We start from the raw sequence: 21,492 nt of genomic DNA, 5'->3' as shown, positions 1-21,492 counted from the left end.
CGGGTGATCGGGTTTTTGTTCTGGTGCCAACCGTGGCAGGGGCCCTATGAGGTACTCGAGAAGATTGGAGATGTAAACTACAAGGTACACCAGCTAGGATGGTGAAAGCCGGAGCAGGTTTACCATGTAAATTTACTCAAACCATGGAAAGATAGGGAAACCTGTACAGAAGACAGCCCGCGGTCAGGTTTTCTAGGAGAAGAGGTACCGGCCCCTCTGTCTGATGCAAGAGAGGTAGCTGCCACAGTAAAAATTGCTGACAGCCTCTCCTCTAAACAGACTCAGGAGGCCAGGGAGTTCGTTAGTCGCAACACAGATGTGTTCTCGGACCTCCCTGGACACACTTCCATAATCCAGCATGACATTGTCACTGAGCCTCAGGAAAAAGTCCAATTAAAACCATACCGGGTACCCGAGGCTCGGCAACAAGCCATATCGGAGGAGGTGCCGCTAATGCAGCTAGGCGTCATTGAGGAGTGAAAAAGTGAGTGGGCCAGTCCTATAGTATTGATACCCAAGCCAGAAGAGACGTTGTTGTTTTGTAACAACTTTCGAAAACTTAACGAGGTTTCCAAATTCGATGCGTATCCCATGCCCATGGTGGATGAGCTCATCAAGAGGTTAGGACAAGCCTGGTATTTTTCTGTTTTGGACCTCATGAAAGGGTACTGGCAGGTGCCCTTAATGGAGGCTGCCAAAGAGAAAACTGCCTTCATCACGCCGGAGTGGCTGTATCAATATAAGGTATGCATGGCGCGCCCACCACTTTTCAGCAACTAATGGACATTGTGCTTCGTCCACATCGTCGGTATGCTTCGGCTTACCTAGACGATATTATCATGCACAGTACCAACTGGGAAAGTCACCTACCCAAAGTGCAGGCTGTAGTGGACTCCCTTCGGAAAGCTGGCATAACCACTAACCCCAAAAAATGTGCAATAGGGTTAGAAGAGACTAAATACCTAGGGTATGTCTTTGGCCACGGAGTCATCAAACGCCAAGTGAACAAAATAGAGGCGATACGGAATTGACCCCGACCTGTCTTTACTAGGCAAATAAAGTCATTCCTGGGAATGGTGGGCTACTATATGAGGTTTGTTCCCTACTTTGCTACTTTAGCCGCACCCTTGACAGGACTCTTGAAGGGACACAAGTCAATTATGGTTCTCTGGGATGATCGGGCGGAAGAGGCTTTCTCAGCTTTGAAGTCGGCCCTGTGCGGGTCCCCGGTTTTGGTGACGCCCGACTACAAAAGGGAGTTTATAGTACAGACCGATGCCTCCAAAGTAGGCCCCGGTGCTGTACTGTCTCAGGAAGTCAACGGGGAGGAGCATCCCGTTGTCTTCCTCAGCCGTAAGCTCACCCCAGCCGAGACCCGGTATAGTATAGTGGAGAGAGAGTGCCTGGCTATCAAGTGGGCACTAGAATCTCTCCGCTATTTATTGGGGAAAAAATTCCGTCTGGTGACTGACCACTCCCCTCTCAAGTGGATGAGCCAGGCCAAGGACAGAAATGCCCGGGTCACCCGATGGTTTCCTCCCCTACAAAACTTAAAGTTTTTGGTGGAACATAGGGCAGGCCGGTTACAGAGAAACGCAGATGCCCTGTCACGGGTACACTGTCTGGCGTGTGGGTTGAACAAAGAGGGGGGGGTGTATGTGACATAGTGAGAGGGTTTTTCTGGGAAAACAGATATTTTCCTCCCAGCATGTGCTGCTGGGCAGATTTGCAGCCAGGTGAAGTCAAATACCGGACAGGATTTTAAGTGCTGGTCCGGTATTTGGCAGCACCTGGCTGTCCTTAAATAGGCAACTGGGCTCAGAAGCCAGGTCTCTGTATTGGGATCTGGGAGCCTTGTGTCTAGATGAAGGCTTTCTACCTGTTTGGCGTGAAAACAGGTTGGTGCTGCTATGGTCAAGGACTCTTTGAGGCAGAATTGCCGCATGGTGTGAATTACCACCAACACCGCAGGGGGACTTTTTGTTTATGACTGCTTGTTTTGTCACTTGCCTAAAGTGTGAATAAAACACTGAACTGTTTGATCCAAATAACTTGTTGTTGCCTTTATACTGCGTCCACTAATCCTGTCTACCAGAACGAAACCCCACAACAGGTATCTCTAATGCAGCTAGATAGCCAAACTGAAGCAAATTTATAAAAGTGGGATTAAAATGGCCTCATAAGGGCCTCTACACACGACTGGTATTTTCTGTTCACTAAAAGGATGTATCAACACGATCCGAAACATGTAAGCTATTCTGATGTTTTTAGAAGATATGTGAATAAAGACTTAGGCTAGTTTCACACTAGCATTTACAGATCCGGCAGGCTGCTTGGCTGGGAACAGGAAGGCTCTGTTGCTCATGTAAAACTAGCCTTAGGCGTTTTAACTGTGTTGGAGATTTTTCCCTTTGAATATCACTGAAAAAGCACCATAGAAACCAGTCTACTATACAGGCAGCCCCCGGTCTTCACCCTTTAACCCCATACAGGGATCTGGACTTTGTTGTGGGGGAACTACCAGGCCACTACGTCCTGAAGTAGCCTCTATTCAGTGGCTTCTGACCTATAGGAGTCGAGACACCAGTGCAGAGTACCAAGGCAAAACCGAAGTCGAGAATAAGCTAAGTCCAGGGCAAACAATGTCCAGTAAAGAGTCCAAAGGTCAGGGCAGGCAGCACAGGTTCAATATGAGAAACAGGTAGTGGTCAGGCAGCAAATATTCAAATCTGTAAAACAGGAAGGCGTCGGTACACAGGAGTCTGCGCACCTTCATAGGAATCTGGCTTCTAGTATCTATTGCTCAGATACCTTCCCCTGTGGGAAGCAGGGCCGGACTGGCCATAGGGCAGACCAGGCATTTGCCCGGTGGGCAGGGCCGCCTGGTGGGCCGGGCCGAACACAATCAGCACTAGGCCTGTAGCCTATCAGAGGCCGGTGCAGGCGGAGCGATGACGTCATCGCGCGCGCCGCCCGAGCCGTACAGCGCGGGACACAGGCCGGAAGAGGCCTGCATCGCATCGCTGACAGCAGCATGGAGGTAAGTATATGAGTTTATTGTTTTTATTATTTAATTTAATACTATACTGTGGCAAGAAGGGGGGTGGGGGCCCTATATACTGGCACAATATAGGGGCGGTCGGCACTATGGAGAAGAGGGGAAGCACTATGGGGCCATATATACTGGCACAATATGGGGGGGGCACTATGGGGCCCTATATACTAGCACAATATGGGGGGGGACACTATGGAGAAGAGGGGAAGCACTATGGGGCCATATATACTGGCACAATATGGGGGGCCTATATACTGGCACAATATGGGGGGGACACTATGCAGAAGAGGGGAAGCACTATGGGGCCATATATACTGGCACAATATGGGAGGGGCCTATATACTGGCACAATACGGGGGCACTATGGAAAAGAGGGGAAGCACTATGGGGGCCCTATATACTGGTACAATATGGGGGGGCACTATGGAGAAGAGGGGAAGGAGCACTATGGGGGCATCTACTGGGTGCCCTATATACTGGCACGCATTATAGGTGGGCACTATGGAGAAGTGGGGGACAAGAGCACTATGAGGGCATTATATAGGGGCATTTAATACTGGCACCCATTTTGATGCCACTATGGGGAAGGGAGGAAAGGAGCATTATGGGGGTATCTATGTGGGGCAGTCTATAGGGGCATTTTATAGTCCCACATTATGGAGGGCACTATGGAGACGGGGAAGGAGCACTATGGGGGCATCTTCTGGGGGGACTATATAGGAGTATTTTATACTGGCACAAATTATAAGGTCACTATGGGCACCTAAGCTCAACTGGTGGCACTAAGTGTTTTTTGTAGTGGCACACATTACAAGTCATTGGAACACATGAGGGCACTCTGGGGGCACTAAGAGGAAGTATTTCTTTTTTTACTGCCACACAACGGGGCATTTTTTTGTACTGGCGCACATTATAAGGGGGGGGTTCTACTGTCACACATTATAAAGAGAATTATTACTATCGGGGCATTATGGTGGGCTTTATTACAACTGGGGGACTATGGGAGCATTATTACTTGTGGGACACAATTACTGTTGGGGGCACTGTAGGAGCACTATTACTACTAAATGCACTCTGGCAAAGAAATAATTACTATTGTTGGGACTTTGGGAGCACCATTACTTTGGGGGCACCCTGGCACAGCATCAGCTTAGCACAGTTCTTTTTGCAGTATAGTTTTGGGGAGCACAGCTTCTCAGTATTGGGGGTGCATGATGGGATGTTAATTGGAGGATGATGGAAAAGAAGGAAACTAAGATGTCTGTCAAACTCTGCAGAGACGTGAGATGGCTGAAAGAAATTATCACGGTGGTCTGGTCTGAATGGAGAAGATGAAGAAAGAGAACATCTACATCAGAGGAGACGTCACTGGATATAAGAGGTATGGGGCGCTGTATTAGGCTACTTTCACATCTGCGTTAGTGATCCTGGCAGGCTGTTCCAGCTGAGAATTCATTGGATCCGACACTGCTGGATGCAGACAGAATGCCCGCCAGCCCTATTAACTATAATGGGGTACGGCAGAGATCTGGTGTCACGGCCATGGCTATGACCGTGACTCCTGAACCGCATGCGGTTGTCAGCGGTTTTCATTGGTGTTCAATCACAGGTGAGGGCTGTGGTATTGGCCTCACCTGTGGTTGCCGCTGGCAACAGTATGTATGTGGCAGCGTAGCAGGCTGAGCTGTGCCATGCAGCTCGCTACGCTGCGCATGCGGTTTTGTGTGTGATGTGTGGATGTGTGCACTGTGTTTTATGTTATTGTGTGCACGTTCCCTTTAAGTGGTGTTTTCCCTTCCCTGGTGTTGGAAGGGTTAATCCCCTTCCTAGTGTGTGTGATCACTGGGTGTGTCCGACTGTGGGGTGTGGCTTCTTGGCCTATAAAGCCTCACTGCTTTTGCAGGCCTTCAGGTTGCTTCAGCCATGCTTAGCTGAGAGCAGCCTCATGTATTTATTACCTGCCAGTAAGAGCCACCCCTGTGGTCATAAACCTTAATGTCATAACCATATTGTGCTTTAGTTATTTCCAGTTATGTGTGATGTCCGTGTGATGTTTTATATGTGATTTTGTGCAGCTATGGATCTGGGTCCCTGTGTAGGGATGCGCTTGTGATCTGCACCCTGCTAACACAGGGATCCAGTCAGCAAGGCTGTGGCAGGTAGGTGGAACTCCTTGTTCACCTGCCATATCCATAGAGCTGTTTATGTCTCCCCTTTTCCTGCAGCTTGGCCGTTGAGACTCCTGCTCCTCCGTGTCTAGGAGGAGTGGGCTTGTCTTACTTAGCTCCTAGGTGAGGGTCATCTTGAGGGCTAGCAGGGACTTTTAGGTTCCGGAGCATGGGCCCTCCTACCATCAAGGTTGGCCCATGCAGCTAGGAGCTAGGGTCAGGTTAGGGATGCCTTAGGAGGTGACCTGCTCCCTAATCCTGTCTTCATGGCCAAGCAGCCGAAACATCACCGGGCTCCACACGGCTGAGGATTTCCCCCATCCTCAGCCGTGACAGTATGACCACAGTCGCTTCTTACGTGGCGCTCCCTCGAAAGAGGGTAAAGCATGCACTGCTGTCTACGGATGGGGTGCATGCGCGTTCTCCGGAGGGAGAGCGTTATGGGGCTTTCACCATTTACGGCGCGGTGAGTGGCATTCCCAGCTCACCGTTGTCCGTGTTGGTGTCCCCTTTTTGTTTGTCTTTCCCCTCCCCCCCTCCCATTGTTTCTTATGCCTCACCAACTTTCCCCTTTTGTTGTTGGGAGGGGCTTTGAGGGGTGGGAGTATGCATCCCTCGAAAGAGGGTGAAGCATGTACCGCCCTCTGCGGAAGGGTTACATGCGCGCTCTTCGGAGGGAGAGCGTTCTGGGGGTTTCGCCTCTGACGGCGCGGTGAGTGGCGTTTCCCCGCCTTCCCTTCACCGTTGCCTCGTTTGGCGTCCCCCTGATTTTATAGCACTAGGGTGTTTGTTTGGTGTGCGAGTTGCACACCTTCGAAAGAGGGTGCAGCATGCAGTGCCATATCCATGTGGCCTGCATGCGCGTTCTCCGGAGGGAGAGCGTTCCTGGGGGTTCTCCGTTAACGGCACGGTTGGTGGCTTATTCCCCGCCACCTTACCTTCCGTGTCCGTGTTGGGGATCCCTCGTCCCTCTCCATGTTCCCATCTCTGGTCGTCTGCTGGCAGCACTCCGTAAGTGGTCCGGCTGCGTGCGGGTTAGGAGTGTCTGCTGGCAGCGACTGGAGTGGGGACGTGAGTGGAGAGTCCCCTCGTCCATCTCTCAGTGGTTCTTTCCTCTTTGTTGCTGGTGCGGGCTGCAGTCCTCGTCGGACTGGCTAGTGTGAGCCGGGAGAGGATGCAGCTGACAGCGACCCCTTTTTAGAACCGGCACTGAGAGTGGACGTCCCCTTCTCCTATCCCCTTGTCTGAGTCCCTCACGTGTCTTTTTTTGGTGGGGGGGCTTTGAGGGGTGGGAGTGTCACGGCCATGGCTATGACCGTGACTCCTGAACCGCATGCGGTTGTCAGCGGTTTTCATTGGTGTTCAATCACAGGTGAGGGCTGTGGTATTGGCCTCACCTGTGGTTGCCGCTGGCAACAGTATGTATGTGGCAGCGTAGCAGGCTGAGCTGTGCCATGCAGCTCGCTACGCTGCGCATGCGGTTTTGTGTGTGATGTGTGGATGTGTGCACTGTGTTTTATGTTATTGTGTGCACGTTCCCTTTAAGTGGTGTTTTCCCTTCCCTGGTGTTGGAAGGGTTAATCCCCTTCCTAGTGTGTGTGATCACTGGGTGTGTCCGACTGTGGGGTGTGGCTTCTTGGCCTATAAAGCCTCACTGCTTTTGCAGGCCTTCAGGTTGCTTCAGCCATGCTTAGCTGAGAGCAGCCTCATGTATTTATTACCTGCCAGTAAGAGCCACCCCTGTGGTCATAAACCTTAATGTCATAACCATATTGTGCTTTAGTTATTTCCAGTTATGTGTGATGTCCGTGTGATGTTTTATATGTGATTTTGTGCAGCTATGGATCTGGGTCCCTGTGTAGGGATGCGCTTGTGATCTGCACCCTGCTAACACAGGGATCCAGTCAGCAAGGCTGTGGCAGGTAGGTGGAACTCCTTGTTCACCTGCCATATCCATAGAGCTGTTTATGTCTCCCCTTTTCCTGCAGCTTGGCCGTTGAGACTCCTGCTCCTCCGTGTCTAGGAGGAGTGGGCTTGTCTTACTTAGCTCCTAGGTGAGGGTCATCTTGAGGGCTAGCAGGGACTTTTAGGTTCCGGAGCATGGGCCCTCCTACCATCAAGGTTGGCCCATGCAGCTAGGAGCTAGGGTCAGGTTAGGGATGCCTTAGGAGGTGACCTGCTCCCTAATCCTGTCTTCATGGCCAAGCAGCCGAAACATCACCGGGCTCCACACGGCTGAGGATTTCCCCCATCCTCAGCCGTGACATCTGGCCACAATCTGGGAAAAATGCAGACAATCAGCGGGACATAAACTGCGGCATGCTGTGCTTTGTGTACAGTCGATTCCTTGCATTTTCTGCCGGATTTGGTGGCCGAATCGTACTAAGACCCCCTAATGTCACCTGGGGACCCCTAAAGAAGCTTGTGTGTTGGCTGAAGCCTTCCTATCCTACTGGTGACTGGCCCTGCCTCTCAATTGTGCTTCTGGTTTTTGCTCCGCCCCTAGACTGCAAGGGGGTGGGGCCTGTTGGGGGTCATGTGATTGGGCTGCTCAGTCAAAAATGCCCCGGCCTATTTTTTGTCCCAGTCCGGCCCTGGTGGGAAGGTACCTTAAATAACCAAAGGTGAACAGCCATAGGCCAGTGAAGATTAGAGCACACGTGCTGGCCCTTTTGGAGCCAGAAAGAGTGCACACCCCTTAATGCAGAGAGGCTGCAGGCAGTGAGAGAACAGCCTTGGCCTTGAAGAATGAGCAGACCCCCCTTCAGCGGCTGCGGCTGCCAGGGGAAGCAGGAGAAATCTGGGGGCATGAACCACCGGAGCAGACTTTATAGTAGGGATCCCAGACACAAAATGGAAATGCAGTGTACACTGTGCGCAGAATTATTAGGCAAATGAGTATTTTGACCACATCATCCTCTTTATGCATGTTGTCTTACTCCAAGCTGTATAGGCTCGAAAGCCTACTACCAATTAAGCATATTAGGTGATGTGCATCTCTGTAATGAGAAGGGGTGTGGTCTAATGACATCAACACCCTATATCAGGTGTACATAATTATTAGGCAACTTCCTTTCCTTTGGCAAAATGGGTCAAAAGAAGGACTTGACAGGCTCAGAAAAGTCAAAAATAGTGAGATATCTTGCAGAGGGATGCAGCACTCTTAAAATTGCAAAGCTTCTGAAGCGTTATCATCGAACAATCAAGCGTTTCATTCAAAATAGTCAACATGGTCGCAAGAAGCGTGTGGAAAAACCAAGGCGCAAAATAACTGCCCATGAACTGAGAAAAGTCAAGTGTGCAGCTGCCAAGATGCCACTTGCCACCAGTTTGGCCATATTTCAGAGCTGCAACATCACTGGAGTGCCCAAAAGCACAAGGTGTGAAATACTCAGAGACATGGCCAAGGTAAGAAAGGCAGAAAGACGACCACCACTGAACAAGACACACAAGCTGAAACGTCAAGACTGGGCCAAGAAATATCTCAAGACTGATTTTTCTAAGGTCTTATTGACTGATGAAATGAGAGTGAGTCTTGATGGGCCAGATTGATGGGCCCGTGGCTGGATTGGTAAAGGGCAGAGAGCTCCAGTCCGACTCAGACGCCAGCAAGGTGGAGGTGGAGTACTGGTTTGGGCTGGTATCATCAAAGATGAGCTTGTGGGGCCTTTTCGGGTTGAGGATGGAGTCAAGCTCAACTCCCAGTCCTACTGCCAGTTTCTGGAAGACACCTTCTTCAAGCAGTGGTACAGGAAGAAGTCTGCATCCTTCAAGAAAAACATGATTTTCATGCAGGACAATGCTCCATCACACGCGTCCAAGTACTCCACAGCGTGGCTGGCAAGAAAGGGTATAAAAGAAGAAAATCTAATGACATGGCCTCCTTGTTCACCTGATCTGAACCCCATTGAGAACCTGTGGTCCATCATCAGATGTGAGATTTACAAGGAGGGAAAACAGTACACCTCTCTGAACAGTGTCTGGGAGGCTGTGGTTGCTGCTGCACGCAATGTTGATGGTGAACAGATCAAAACACTGACAGAATCCATGGATAGCAGGCTTTTGAGTGTCCTTGCAAAGAAAGGTGGCTATATTGGTCACTGATTTGTTTTTGTTTTGTTTTTGAATGTCAGAAATGTATATTTGTGAATGTTGAGATGTTATATTGGTTTCACTGGTAAAAATAAATAATTGAAATGTGTATATATTTGTTTTTTGTTAAGTTGCCTAATAATAATGTACAGTAATAGTCACCTGCACACACAGATATCCCCCTAAAATAGCTAAAACTAAAAACAAACTAAAAACTACTTCCAAAAATATTCAGCTTTGATATTAATGAGTTTTTTGGGTTCATTGAGAACATGGTTGTTGTTCAATAATAAAATTAATCCTCAAAAATACAACTTGCCTAATAATTCTGCACTCCCTGTATGTGCTACAGAAGGGGCGTTGCAAGGATAATACAAGGGTGCATTGTTAATCTGAGCTGTAATTCGCATTTTCGCAAATATAAAAACAAAATAAAATGATTAACAGATTCAATAGTGGCTTGACCCAACAATATTGAGAAAACAGTTTAAGGCATGTTTGGTGTTTCAATTCTGCAAGATTACCCTGTTAAAGGGTTTCTATCACTTCGTATCACATCGATCCGCTAGTGTCTGCTCTAACAAACCATCCTAATATGATAGGTTTTGGGGCAGCCGTTTCGCTAAAATAAGAACTTATATCTATATGCTAATGAGCTTCTAGGTGCTATGGGGGCGTCATTAGCACCTAGAGGCTCCGTCTACCTTCATAAACTGTCGCCGCCCAGCGCGTCCCTCCAGCCCGCCCATCTCCTGCTGAATGCGATCCTCCCCGTGCGCGTCTCTGTTCGGCGCATGCGCAGTGAATGTCTGACCGCTTCCCTGCACAGACATCTCCACTGCGCCTGTTCCTCGGAGCACTATGATGTCATCGGCGCAGGTGCAGTGGAGATGTCTGAGCAGGGAAGCGGTCAATCATATTAGGATGGTTTGTTAGAGCAGACACTAGCGGATCGCTAGTGTCTGACACCTAAATATGTGATACGAAGTGATAGAAACCCTTTAAATGAACTATATGCCTATATACGTACTATAGTTCAATATGTCTGTCCAAACTGACAGAATAAAAAAAACATATATACAGAAACAGAACTATAGAATTTTTTCCTTTGGTAAACATTTTGGGGTTCCTGTTGTATTGAAAAATACAGTCAGTGTTTCAGGTTGCATAATTTTGATTTTGGTCAGATATTTGCCCACTAAAGTCTATGGTCTGTAAGAAGGAACAAGGAGCCGTCATTGACGGAAGATACGTGTCACCGAGGTTCCTGGCCTCGGTGAGGTAAGAACCAGATTTTTTCCTGAAGTGTCAGTTCTGTAGTGCAGTCTGACACTTCAGCTGTCAGAATGGCTGTAAAGCCAATCCAGGCCGGTTCTTATTGGGAGCAGCCAAAGAGCAGGGTGGGTGGCTGTTCCCCACGGTTCCAGGCCGGGTTTTGGCTGGGATATAAAAACACAGCCAGCAAGTTCAGCTGTGTGGATTATCCTCCATCTGCTAATGGAGTGCTGGCAGTCTGAGTGTTGGAGCTTGAGTGTTTGGGCCTGGACTAGGCCTGCTACATTGCTGGTGGACAAAAGCACAAGGACTTATGTGCTGCATCCTGGTGTGAACAAACACCAGACTCAAGGTGACTGTTTTTCCTGAAATTGTTATTTTTGTCACTTTACGTCTGTGTGAATAAAACACTGCACTATTTAAGTTAAAGACATTGTCATTGCCTCTGTACTGCGTCCGCAAGCCTGTTTACCAGAGCAAATCCCCACATTTGGTGGAGGATGCGGGCAAACGCAGTGAGGCAGGCCTGAAGGCCGAAAAGTTTTTTGTTTTTCCGGGCGCAAGTGCATGTCCTACATTAAGCCGGCAAGGTTACGACCTGTATCCCCTGACAAAATGGAGGCGTGAAGGCCCTCGTGAAGGCTAACTTGCAGCAGCGGGAGGCTAACAAGCAGCAACAAGAAACGAACCAGCTGCTATTGCAACATGTGATGGCGTTGCAGGCGTCCCAGAATGTCCACGATGCCCGGAAAGCTGTCCGCGCGGCGATTCCGAAGATGACTCCCTTGGATGACGTCGAGACCTATCTGGCGGTCTTCGAAAAAGTGGCCGTGAGGGAAAAGTTACCCCGAGACCAGTGGGCTGAGGTCGTTGCTCCGTTCCTGGCGTCTGGTCCCCAGCAAGTATTGTTTGATCTCCCCGATGATCAGGCGGCCGACTACCCGACAGTAAAAGGTGAGATCCTGGCGAGACTCGGGGTGAATGTGTTGGTCCGGGCCCAGAGGGTGCATCAGTGGGAATTTAACCCGGCGGAACCCGCCAGACCACAATATTATGATCTGCTGCACCGTTTGCAAAAGTGGCTGCAGCCTGACATGTTGACTACCACTGCTATGTTGGATCGGCTGTTGGCGGATGTGTTTTGGAGGGCTTTGCTGTACCCTCTCCAGCACTGGATCGGCCAGGTGTCTCCGAATAACTCCCTGGAGATGGTCAACCTGGTGGAGCGCTACGAGGCCACCAGAAATCTACAGGGGGGTTCGTTTGGGAGGGGGCCAGTCAAATCCTGGAAAACTCCACCCCAGACCCGTCGGCCGGTGCCAGCTAGACCCGCCCGGGATGTACCCCCTGAAGACCCAAACCCAGTGGTCTGCTGGCGTTGTCAGGAGCCTGGACACATAAGGGCCGATTGTCCCCATCGGGGGGAACCCATGGACGCCAACTATGGCCACCGCCACTCATTATATGCCAAAAGGTTGTGTGCCACAGGAACTTCAGAGACTGTGGACAATAGCCACCTGTGCCAGGTGGAAGTGGGGGGCACTCTGGCGGTGGCACTGCTGGATTCAGGGAGCCTGGTGTCCCTGGTAAGAGCTGCCCTGGTGCGGCCGGCTGAGTATACTGGCCGAAGAGTCGGCGTTGTCTGCATACATGGGGACTTAAAGGAGTATCCCACCGCCCTGGTCTCTCTGTCAATGGTGGCTGGCAGGTGGATGCATGAGGTGGCCGTCGCCACAAAGTTACCATATGAATTGATAATTGGGAGAGACTTTCCCGGGTTCACGGCACTCTGGCCGGATACGAAAGTTACTGATACCCGGGAGACAGATGTAACCCTAGCAGAGTGGCCTGACTCAGGGGGGAGGCCAGACCCTTGGGAACCTGAGTCAGAAGGGCCAGCAGTAGGGGTGACCGCCACTTCGGTGGAAGAGGGGGAGACAACCCCGTTAAGTGTGATGGTGGGAGACGTAGAGGATTTGCCGCCGGGTCCTGAGCTGGCAGACCTCAATGTCTCTGGGGATAATTTCGGTACAGCACAACACCAGGATCCGACTCTATCTCGAGCCTGGGAAAATGTGGTAGTAGTTGAGGGTGAGCCGCAACAACCGGGGGCCGAATCTATGTTCCCCCGTTTTGTGGTTCAACAGGAGATGCTGTACCGGGTAAATATACTACGGGGTAAGCATATTGAACAGCTGGTGGTGCCCAAGGCATATCGCAAGCTCGTGTTGGAATTAGCCCACCAACATGTTCTTGGGGGACACCTGGGCCAGCAGAAAACGCAGGACCGAATTTTACTGCGGTTCTACTGGCCCAGTGTGTTCAGAGAGGTAGAAGAGTTTTGCAAGTCTTGGCCAACCTGCCAGATAACCAGCCCCCTGCCACATTTCCGTAGTCCTCTGGTCCCTCTCCCGATTATTGAGGTTCCCTTCGAGCGGATCGCTATGGATCTCATAGGCCCAGTACCGAAGTCAGCTAGAGGGCACCAGCACATTCTGGTCATCCTCGACTACGCCACGCGGTACCCGGAGGCGGTGCCACTGCGTCATACGTCAGCTAAACTCATAGCTAAGGAGTTGATGGAAAGGTTTTCTAGAGTGGGTCTGCCTAAGGAGGTTCTAACTGACCAAGGGACCCCATTTATATCCAAGGTCATGAGGGAACTCTGTAAGTTGCTCCACATAAAACAGTTACGGACATCCGTGTATCATCCGCAAACGGATGGCCTGGTAGAGAGGTTTAACCAGACGTTAAAAAATATGTTGAAAAGAGTGGTGTCTAAGGATGGAAGGGACTGGGACCTTCTTCTGCCCTATCTCATGTTCGCAGTGCGAGAAGTGCCCCAGGCCTCTACTGGGTTCTCGCCATTCGAACTGCTATACGGCAGACACCCTCGTGGTTTATTGGACGTCCCCAAAGAGGCGTGGGAACAACAAACCACACCGCACAAAAGTGTAGTTGAGTATGTCACCCAGATGCAAGGACGGATGGAAACAGTGTTACCTCTGGTTAGGGAGCATATGGAGGCAGCGCAGCGAGCCCAGAGTAGGGTCTATAATCGGCAGGCTCGGGTCCGAAACTTTAACCCGGGGGATCGGGTGTTGGTTCTGGTACCGACTGTACATAGTAAGTTCCTAGCTAGGTGGCAGGGGCCCTACGAGGTACTAGAAAAAATTGGACCGGTAGATTACAAAGTGCACCAGCCAGGGAGGCGAAAGCCGCAGCAGGTGTACCATGTGAATCTGCTCAAGCCGTGGAAGGAAAGGGAAACCTGTACGGAAGACAGCCCACGACCAGGGTTCCTAGGGGAAGCGGTTTCGGCCCCTCAGTCTGAAGAAGGGGAAGCGGCTGTCACAGTGAAAATTGCTGACAGCCTCTCCTCTAAACAGGCTCAGGAAGCCAGGGAGTTCATTAGCCGGAATACGGATGTGTTCTCAGACCTCCCTGGACGCATGTCCGTAATCCGGCATGACATTGTCACTGAGCCTCAGGCGAAAGTCCGGTTAAAACCGTACCGGGTACCCGAGGCTCGGCGACAAGCCATCACGGAGGAAGTGCAGCTAATGCTCCAGCTGGGTGTCATCGAGGAGTCAAAAAGTGAGTGGGCCAGTCCGATAGTATTAATACCCAAGCCAGACGGGACATTGCGATTCTGTAATGACTTCCGCAAACTTAATGAGGTGTCCAAGTTTGACGCGTATCCCATGCCCCGAGTGGATGAGCTTATTGAAAAGTTGGGCCAAGCCAGGTATTTTGCTGTGTTGGATCTCAACAAAGGGTACTGGCAGGTACCCTTGACGGAGGCGGCCAAAGAAAAAACGGCTTTCATCACGCCAGAGGGGCTGTATCAGTACCACATATTACCCTTTGGTCTACATGGCGCTCCCGCCACGTTTCAAAGGTTAATGGATATTGTACTCCGACCACATCGTCGATACGCTTCGGCGTACCTGGACGATATTGTTGTTCATAGCACCGACTGGGAAAGTCACTTACCTAAAGTACAGGCTGTAGTGGACTCCCTTAGGAAGGCTGGCTTAACCGCTAACCCAAAAAAGTGCTCGAAAGGGATAGAAGAGACCAAGTACCTGGGGTATGTCATTGGGCGCGGAATGATCAAACCTCAGGTGAACAAAATTGAGGCAATTAGGAATTGGCCCCGACCTGTCACTACTCGGCAAGTAAAGTCGTTCCTGGGTATGGTGGGGTACTATATGAGGTTTGTCCCCAATTTTGCTACAGTCTCCGCACCATTGACAGGCCTTTTGAAGGGACGCAAGTCAGTGACGGTTCAGTGGAATGAGCAGGCGGAAAAGGCTTTCTCCGCTTTTAAGTCGGCCCTGTGTGGGTCCCCGGTTTTGCTGACGCCCGACTTCAAAAGGTAGTTTATAGTGCAGACCGATGCCTCCGAGGTAGGTCTCGGTGCTGTACTATCTCAAGTAATATTGACGGGGAGGAGCATCCCGTTGTCTTCCTCAGCCGGAAGCTCACCCCAACCGAGACTAGGTACAGTATAGTGGAGAGAGAGTGCCTGGCCATCAAGTGGGCACTCGAGTCTCTCCGCTACTACCTTTTGGGGAGAAGGTTCCGTCTGGTGACCGACCACTCCCCTCTGAAATGGATGAGCCAGGCCAAAGAGAGGAATGCTCGGGTCACCAGGTGGTTCTTATCTTTGCAAAATTTTAAGTTTTCCGTGGAACACAGGGCAGGCAGGTTACAGGGAAACGCGGATGCCTTGTCCCGCGTACACTGTCTGGCAAGTGTTCACCCCCTCCGGGTTGAACAAAGGGGGGAGGTATGTAAGAAGGAACAAGGAGCCGTCATTGACGGACGATACGTGTCACCGAGGTTCCTGGCCTTGGTGAGGTAAGAACCAGATTTTTTCCTGAAGTGTCAGTTCTGTAGTGCAGTCTGACACTTCAGTTGTCAGAATGGCTGTAAAGCCAAGCCGGGCCGGTTCTTATTGGGAGCAGCCAAAGAGCAGGGTGGGTGGCTGTTCCCCGCGGTTCCAGGCCGGGTTTTTGCTGGGATATAAAAACCCAGCCAGCAAGTTCAGCTGTGTGGATTATCCTCCATCTGCTAGTGGAGTGCTGGCAGTCTGAGTGTTGGAGCTTGAGTGTTTGGGCCTGGACAAGGCCTGCTACATTGCTGGTGGACAAAAGCACAAGGACTTATGTGCTGCAGCCTGGTGTGAACAAACACCAGACTCAAGGTGACTGTTTTTCCTGAAATTGTTATTTTTGTCACTTTACGTCTGTGTGAATAAAACACTGCACTATTTAAGTTAAAGACGTTGTCATTGCCTCTGTACTGCGTCCGCAAGCCTGTCTACCAGAGCAAATCCCCACAGGTCATATTGGTTTATACATCAGAATATTTTAACAGATTATACATCGACGGTATGCGTAACTTTTGTCTAATATGTTTAGGTAAAGCCAACTGAATGCTCACTGTCTAGTGACATGAATGTAATTGTTTGAACTATTCAGTCTTGAATATATGGGAAGATTGGAAAGAGACAGCTTTTAGTAATAATATGTGTGCCGCACAGAGCTATTCAGTGTCCTGCATTTCTCTACTTAATTTGTGATTTTTACTTAAATGGATTGCAGTTTACAATAATTTAAATCTGCTAAATGCTTTAAAAAATTAGAAAAACAAGAGTACCTGGCTTGATGCTTATTAGATATTGATCGCTGGGAAACAGACCTATATTACATTAACAGAATCTCCTCAATCCAGGCTCAAAATCCAATCTGAAGTTCAAGGTCATCAGTGACTTGCATAATGCAGTTTGGAACTTGGACTGATTTTAGTGAATAGCAAACTGGACCATCGCCCAAAGTCAACATTCTCTATGGAGCCCACTGAGAATGGGACCTCCTAGGAGCAACCTAAGAATAAAGAGTTAGAATATTTGACTCTTCTATCTGTTCAAGCAGAGTGCAACTGTTAAACCACAACCAGAGTGTCCTCTCTGTCTCCTGCACTGATACTGATCTGAATGTGACACGCTAAGGCTACTTTCATACTAGCGTTAATATTTTCCAGTATTGAGATACGTCATAGGGTCTTAATAACGGAAAAAAACACTTCCATTTTGTCTCCATTCGTTGTCAATGGGGACAAAATGTAACTGAACAGAACGGAGTGCTCCAAACTGCATTCCGTTCCATTTGGTTGCGTTCTCATACCGGAGAGAAAACCGCAGCATGCTGCGGTTTGCTTTCCGTCATAGGATGCAGAGCAAGACAGATCCGTCATGACCCTCAATGAAAGTCAATGGGGATGGATTTGTTTTTTCTGACAATAGAAAACGGATCCGTCTTGGCTATGTTAAAGATAATACAAGCATATCCGTTAATAACATATGCAGACGGTTGTATTACACCGCGCAACAAGGATTTTTCTACTGAGAGAAAAACATGTGATTTATACTAAAATGAGTGCGCTGATTCCAAATATGAACTCGGAATTTGCCTGACACGTCTAGATTTTAAGTACATGCAAAGCCTATTCAGTTATAATATTAATGCATTATATTGGAGATATTCCAATGGACATGTCCAGACACACTCAGGCTGATGTCAGCAGTAAGTATATAAGGCAAGCTGGACAGATTTTGATAAAGTAATCTGTTATAGTGCTATCAGTTTTGAAACTTAAGATGGATAAACGCTAGGGTTGAGCGAACTTTACGGTGTTCGGCACCCGAACCCGAACATTTCAGTAAAAGTTCAGGTTCGGGTTCGGTGTTCGGGTAATATTAATATACCATCGGATCGGAGTTTTCTCCAATCCGATGGTATATTTTAACTTGAAGCGTCCCCATCACCATGGGAACGCCTCTATGTTAGAATATACCATCGGATTTGAGTTAGATCGTGAAAACTCAGATCCGACAGTATATTCTAACACAGAGGCGTTCCCATAGTGATGGGGATGCTTCAAGTTAGATTATACTGAGAACTGTGGACATAACGGCCCCCTGCTGCCTGGCAGCACCTGATCTCTTACAGGGGGCTGTGATCCGCACAATTAAACCCTCAGGTGCCGCACCTGAGGGGTTAATTGTGCAGATCACAGCCCCCTGTAAGAGATCAGGTGCTGTCAGGCAGCAGGGGGCCAGACCCCCCTCCCTCCTCAGTATTAAAATCATTGGTGGCCAGTGCGGCCCCCCCTCCCTCCCCAGTATTAGAATCATTGGTGGCTAGTGCGGCACCCCCACCCCCTATTAAAATCATTGGTGTCCAGTGCAGCCTCCCCTTCCCCCCCTAATTAAAATCATTGGTTAACAAGCCCCCCCCCCCCATCATTGGTGGCAGCGGAGCGGCAGTTCCGATCGGAGTCCCAGTTTAATCGCTGGGGGTCCGAGCGGTTACCATGGCAGCCAGGACGCTACTGCAGTCCTGGCTGCCATGGTTACTTAGCACTTTTAGCAGCATTATACTTACTTGCGCTCCTCCTACTGGTAAGTGAAAGGTCTGTGCGGCGCATTGCTTATAGCACAGACCTGTCACTTACCGGTAGGAGGAGCGCCGGCCACACACAGCGCACGTAAGTATAATGCTGCTAAAAGTGCTAAGTAACCATGGCAGCCAGGACTTCAGTAGCGTCCTGGCTGCCATGGTAACTGATTGAAGCCCCAGCGATTAAACTGGGACTCCGATCGGAACTGCCGCTCCGCTGCCACCAATGATGGGGGAGGAGGGGGGTTGTTAACCAATGATTTTAATTAGGGGGGGGAGAGGGGAGGCCGCACTGGCCACCAATGATTTTAATACTGGGTAGGGAGGGGGGGAGGGGGGGCACACTGGCCACCAATGATTTTAATACTGGGGAGGGAGGGGGGTCTGGCCCCTGCTGCCTGGCAGCACCCGATCTCTTACAGGGGGCTGAGATCCACACAATTAACCCCTAAGGTGTGGCACCTGAGGGTTTAATTGTGCGGATCACAGCCCCCTTTAAGAGATCGGGTAATGCCAGGCAGCAGGGGGCCGTTATGTACACAGTTCTTAGTATATTCTAACTTGAAGCGTCTTCATCACCATGGGAACGCCTCTGTGTGAAAACTCAGATCTGAAAAAGATATTACTATTATTTTCCGTTATAACCATGTTATAACGGAAAATAATAAAGTGAAGTTCGAGTCCCCATTGACTTTAATAGGGTTCGGGTTTGGGTCCAAGTTCGGATCAAGTTCGGCCGAACTCCCCGAACATCTAGGTGTTCGCTCAACTCTAATAAACGCAAATGTGTTAACGATCCAGACAATTTCTGCTACATATGTGGCAAATACACTACTAATGATCAGCGCAAGAATCTGACAAAGCGAGTGCGTCTTGCAGCTTGGGATGCATTTGCGCTAGTAGTGCAGAACTTCCTTGGGAATAGACGAGCTGCTAACTATGCTGAATTAGGCTACTTTCACACTAGCGTTCGGGGCTCCGCTTGTGAGTTCCGTTTGAAGGCTCTCACAAGCGGCCCCGAACGGATCCGTCCAGCCCTAATGCATTCTGAGTGGATGCGGATCCGCTCAGAATGCATCAGTTTGGCACCGTTTGTCCTCCGCTCCGCTCAGCAGGCGGACCCCTGAACGCAGCTTGCAGCGTTCGGGTGTCCGCCTGGCCGTGCGGAGGCAAACGGATCCGTCCAGACTTACAATGTAAGTCAATGGGGACGGATCCGTTTGAAGTTGACACAATATGGTGCAATTTTCAAACGGATCCGTCTCCCATTGACTTTCAATGTAAATTCAAAACGGATCCGTTTGCATTATCATGGTATCATTGTTCATGGTAATGCAAACGGATCCGTTCTGAACGGATCTAAGCGTTTGCATTATAGGTGCGGATCCGTCTGTGCAGATACCAGACGGATCCGCACCTAACGCAGGTGTGAAAGTAGCCTTAGGCTACTTTCACACTTGCGTTGTTCTTTTCCGGCATAGAGTTCCGTCACAGGGGCTCTATACCGGAAAAGAACTGATCAGGTATGTCCCCATGCATTCTGAATGGAGAGTAATCCGTTCAGTTTGCATCAGGATGTCTTCAGTTCAGTCGTTTTGACTGATCAGGCAAAAGAGAAAACCGTAGCATGCTACGGTTTTATCTCCGGCTAAAAAAACTGAAGACTTGCCTGAATGCCGGATCAGGCATTTTTTCCCATAGGAATGTATTAGTGCCGGATCCGGCATTCAGAATACCGGAATGCCGGATCCGTCCTTCCGGTATGCGCATGCGCAGACTGAAAAAAAAGGTGAAAAAATAAATGCCGGATCCGTTTTTGCCGGATGACACCGGAAAGACGGATCCGGCATTTCAATGCATTTTTTCGACTGATCAGGCATTTTTAAGACTGATCAGGATCCTGATCAGTCTTACTAATGCCATCAGTTAGCATACATTTTGCCTGATCCGGCAGGCAGTTCCGGCGACGGAACTGCTTGCCGGATCTCTCTGCCGCAAGTGTGAAAGTAGCCTTAGTAGACAACATGCTTACAGCATATGAACAACTTGGCTGCCGAATGTCTATGAAAGTGCATTTCTTACATTCCCATCTTGACTTTTTCCCACCTAATTTGGGACACGTAAGTGACGAACATGGAGAGCGTTTCCATAAAGGTATTTCTACAATGGAGAACAGGTATCAAGGCCGCTGGAATCCCAACATGATGGGGGACTACTGCTGGTTTTTGCAATGGGAAAATATGACCGTTCACAAACGCAAAAGCAGATGCCTGAAGCACTTTTAACAGTACTGGGCCTTGCTCAAGTAAGACTTTTAAACTGAAAAACTAGATTTTTAGAAATTTTGTTATTCCATTACATTTTCATGCACTGTTTACAACGAAAACTTTGATGTACTGTAGATCAGGTAATAGTTGGAGTAAAACTCGTTCTGTGCTTTCCAAGTGCTTAATTCATTTAGGCATACTTATGCATAGCAAAATTCAGTGACGTGTTACAATTCTGACTTCAGATTTGTAATCCGCCCACTCGATTTAGTATAGGACAAATGTTTTTTGCCCAGTAGCAAACGAAATGTTTTTTTTGTTGCGTGGTGTTATTAGTAACGGAAGCGTTTTTGCTGAACCCTGCCGGATCCAGCAAAAACGCTAGTGTAAAAGTAGCCTAAACTGATTGATTTATATACAGGCTCCACAAGATATCACTGGAGCCTAAAAAGATTAGTAACAACTAGGCCTTTTATTGCCCTAAGTAATCTGGGACTTTACCATTAACATTGTAGATAGTATAGTTGGGATGTGATGTGTTACCCTGCCCTGTCACGTGAGACGCCACAACACATCCGCAACGGACCACGTGGGATGCCTCGTAGGTCCTTGCAGGGTACAGAAAGCGACCGGACAAGCGGAACAAAATACAGCAAATTGGTAAAGTACGATCTACCTAACATTTTTAACTGACTCAAGTGAAACCATATATCACTCCCAATTCTATTTCTATTTTTATTGTTATTTTTATTTTCACTTTTCACATTGCAAGTTTTTTCAAACACATGGAACCACTTATATGACTTTTTACGATTACCACAAGACTGTCATACGAATTCCTCTACCAGGACAAATATCCTGAGGATATATTGGAAGCCTAACCCCCTTTTTTTTGTGTTTATATGCACATATCCTCACTGAAGTTCACATACTGCACTGAAGTTCTACCACACCTAATACCTAACCAAGAACCATCCGGCACAACTACCCACACACCTTACACTCCAACCAACCTTTACGACAAATAAACACAATTAAACACCACATTTTTACATATCCCCACTGAGCAGCCACTCAAGAAAGAAGACTCCCCATCCCCAACAACAATTCTGCCAAAATTTTAATGCGTTTTTTTTGGCCAGGGCTAGTAGCAGAGGTACGAGATT

Source organism: Bufo bufo, chromosome 1 (genome assembly GCF_905171765.1).
Source record: "Bufo bufo chromosome 1, aBufBuf1.1, whole genome shotgun sequence".
Classification (NCBI taxonomy): Eukaryota; Metazoa; Chordata; class Amphibia; order Anura; family Bufonidae; genus Bufo; species Bufo bufo.
Note: the sequence above shows the minus strand (reverse complement) of the source record.